Source organism: Callospermophilus lateralis, chromosome 2, assembly GCF_048772815.1.
Source record: "Callospermophilus lateralis isolate mCalLat2 chromosome 2, mCalLat2.hap1, whole genome shotgun sequence".
NCBI lineage: Eukaryota > Metazoa > Chordata > Mammalia > Rodentia > Sciuridae > Callospermophilus > Callospermophilus lateralis.
In genome coordinates this window covers 199,683,284-199,687,087 of record NC_135306.1, presented here as the reverse complement: position 1 = coordinate 199,687,087, position 3,804 = coordinate 199,683,284, and positions in this window count along the sequence as shown.

The window sequence follows — 3,804 nt, the reverse complement described above, 5'->3', positions numbered from 1 at the left end:
ACATCCCATAACTTTTTATTTTTCGTTTTGAGACAGGGTCTTGCTAAGTTGGTTAGAGCCTCACAAAGTAGCTGAGGCTGGCTTTGAACTTGCAATCCTCCTGCCTCTGACTCCTGAATCACTGGGATTACAGGTGTTCGCCACAACAGCTAGCTCACATGGGTTCTAAATTCCAGAGAGTAGGTAAAGTAAGTAAGAACATCAGTTGTGACAAGAGATCTGTTTGTTCTTTAAGTCTATGGTACTGATAGAGAAGAAAGCATGCAGAATTCTCAAACCATGTTTTTGGATTCTAGGATCTTGGTCACTGTGGGGTTAGCACAAGGAAACTCCACCTGCCTCTCAGCTGTGGCTGACCCTGCCACCCGCAGCCTGTATTTAGCATTTTGCAATCCACCTTACTCCTTCCACCTGTACACTGGTTTCTAGCTCCACTTTCCCTAAGAACCTACCCTTCTTTTATTCTTACAGTGTTGCTCTCCTAGGGAGAGCAATTCATAACTGCTCTTTTGGGTTCCTTTCTTCTCATCTTCTCTTAAACAGACTTTTGCCCCAACCACTCCACCAAAACTGTTGTCAAACTATCAGAGCCCTCTACATTGCTGGATCTAATGATTAATTCTTAGTTCACATCAGATTTAACCTTTCAGAGATCATTAATGTAGTTGACACCCCCATCTATGGGCTGTCAGGAGCCCCTTTATCCTGGTTTAACTTCTACTCTTCCTTGCTGACTTCTCTTTGGCTGGCTTGAAGGTTCTATCTCCTCTAACTACCTCTTCACACTGGGAATACCAAGACTCAAGCCTTGGACCCATAATCTTCGTTTTCCTTATTTGCTTTGAACTTAGTCAGTCTCTAAGAATATTACATTTTAAGGATGAATTCTAATTTTCTACATCCAGCCTGGGCCTTTCCTCCTGAAATTCATATATATATATTCATATTCATATTCAATATATTCATATTTATATTTTCATATATATATATATTTTTCAAATACCCAGTTGTTCTCTCCTCTTGGAGATCTAACAAGCATCTAAACACAGTATTTTCAGAACAGAGTTAGTTCATGAGCCACACCTTTCATATTCTCATCTGATTTAGAGGCATCTCCCACTTCATGGTAAATCACAGGTCATAAACTCTCCTGGATACCTCTCATTCTTATACCCCATATCTAACCATCAGCAAATCATTCTCAGACGATGGATGGATATACAGGTGGATAAATAGATCTGACCACCTCCTATGTATTTCACTGCTGTATCTAACACAGGGTTCTCGGGCAAAATAATTCTTGGTTGCCAGTGGCAATCCTAAGCACTGAAGATGTTCAGCAGCACCCCTGGCCTGTGTCCTCCAGATTCTCTTAACACAATAGTACCCCACTGTGGCAAACAAAACTGTTTCTAGATATGTCTTCTAGAGGACAAAATCACCCCTGTATATGGAGCACTGGCCTAAGAGTCATCAGTATCCAACCAAACTCCTCACTCCCTCTTCATATCTGATGACCCAGCTCATGTAATCTTGGTAAAAACCCAACTCAGATCATGTTACTCTTCCATTTGAAGTTTTCCAGTGGCTTTTCCATCTTATTTGGGATAAAATCCAAGCTTGTAATGTTGTGGTGTGAACTGATAAATACAATCAATAAGAGTGTAAATTATAGGTTAGATTAGTAAAAAAAAATAGATTATATATAAGATTTTGATAAGTGAGATAAGACAATTATAAAGCAAAAAACTGTCATAGATAGGCCTAAGTCTCCATTTTGCTGCCTTCTATAAAAAACTGTTACAAGAGCTGTTTCTGAGAAACTGAAATGAAAGCTGTTTTCTTATAAAAATTGTTTTTCTGTACTTTGTACCCCACAAATTGTACCCTACTCAGGATGCAGCAGTGGTCATGGTGAGCTGCATCCTGAGTGTGAATGCCCTTGTGGGTCTACATGACTTTGAAGTAGATTCTCGCCCCACCAACCCTCACCCAAATTCAGGATGAGACTGCCTAGCACCTACTTGAACCCAGGACTGTGGGCAACTGAACTGCAAAGCTAATGCTTTTTTTTTGCTTCTGTTTATCACTTGCTTGCTGACTGGAAAATTCCAGTCCCACTTATTAATGTTCTAATTTCTGTAATTGGCTAGCTTACATGACGATAAGCAAGTCACTGAGTTGTGGTTTTTGTGCTTATATTCTCTTTGGATGGACCAGGAAGCTGCTGTCTTCCCACAGAGCTTGAGTCTCTGTGGTGGGTGACAGTCCCTGGCAGGTAAATAAAGTTCTCTTTTGATTTGAAATTAGGACTTAGAGTTCTTTCTGAGGCTTTTCCCCATAATGCTAAATCAATTTTGGGAAACTAGGTGGTCTACCCCAGCAGACTACCATCATCTTAAAGGTATTTTTTTTCTTTCTTAAAAACTTCATTTATTGGGCTGGGATTATGCCTCAGCAGTAGTGCAGTCGCCTAGCATGTGCAAGGCCCCGAGTTCGATCCTCAGCACCACATATAAATAAATAAAATAAAGGTATTGTGTCCAACAACAACTAAAAAATAATTTTTTTAAAAAAAAACTTCATTTATTAAGACTTCCCCCTCCAACCACACTGATCTCCTGTGAATACTCAGGGCATGCTTTCTTTCCAGATATTTTATATTAGCTATTTTCATCGTCTTTTCTTACACTTCATTCTAAATGACCATAATTGTATGTATTTATGGAGTAGAAAGTGATGTTTTGATATTTGTACTGAGAAATGATTAAATCTGGCTAATTAACAAATATAGCATCTCACTTGTTTTTTGTAGCAAAAATATTAAAGTCACAAAATCAGCCCAGATGTCCATCAACAGGTGAGTGAATACGGAAAATATGGTGTATACATACACAAAGGAGTTTTACTCAGCCATAAAGAGGAATGAAATTATGGCTTTTGCTAGTAAATGGATGGTGTAAGATATGGAAAATGACAACCTCTAGGGCAGGAAAATAAAAACCTCTCAAAACTGTCTGACCTGGAGGAAGAGGGAGGAGGAAGGCATCATTAATCCTCTCCCAGCAAATCCTTTCCCAGTAACAATCCCCCCCCACCCCAGGGGAAAAAAGCATCTCTTCCCCACCCACCACAATGGGTCCCAAAGGGAGGAGGCAGATAAGGAAATGCTGGGCCCTGGACTTTCACCCTTTCCCATCACCAATGAGTCCTGGAAGGAGAAGAGCAAATAGTGAAGCTCGGGGTCAGCATGGGTCCCAGAGGAGGAAGATAATCTGTGAACACCTAGTTCTGAGCTTTCCCAGTCACAATGAGTTTCAGGCTTTTGACAGCTTCTTTCTTGACTGTCCAAACCAACATGTCATGTCTCAGTCTCCAAGAACTAAACCATCTTCATTGTAACCTATAAAACGCAGACTCCTTCTACAACCGCAGCCATTTTCCACCCAGAAAATGACGCTGAAGAATAAAGGAAAGCTTGCTGATCCATTTGAGGTCTGCTTCCGTCTCAGTTATTTTGTTTTCCTAATGGTGCCCAAACTGTGTTGGTTATTTTTGCTACAGATGGAAATGGAGAACTAAGTGAACAGCTAAGTGAAATAAGTTTGACCCAGAAAGTCAAGAGCCCATTGTTTTCTCTCGTATGCAGAAGCTAGGCCAAAATAAGGGTGGCAGGGAGAAAGGCAGGTTGTGGGTGGGGGGAAGCCCATGAAAACATGAGAGGTCGGTGGGGTACAGGAAGGAGACTGAGGAGGGAGCAGGGAAAGGAAAAGGGAGGAACAGTGAAATGAAACTGACCAAACT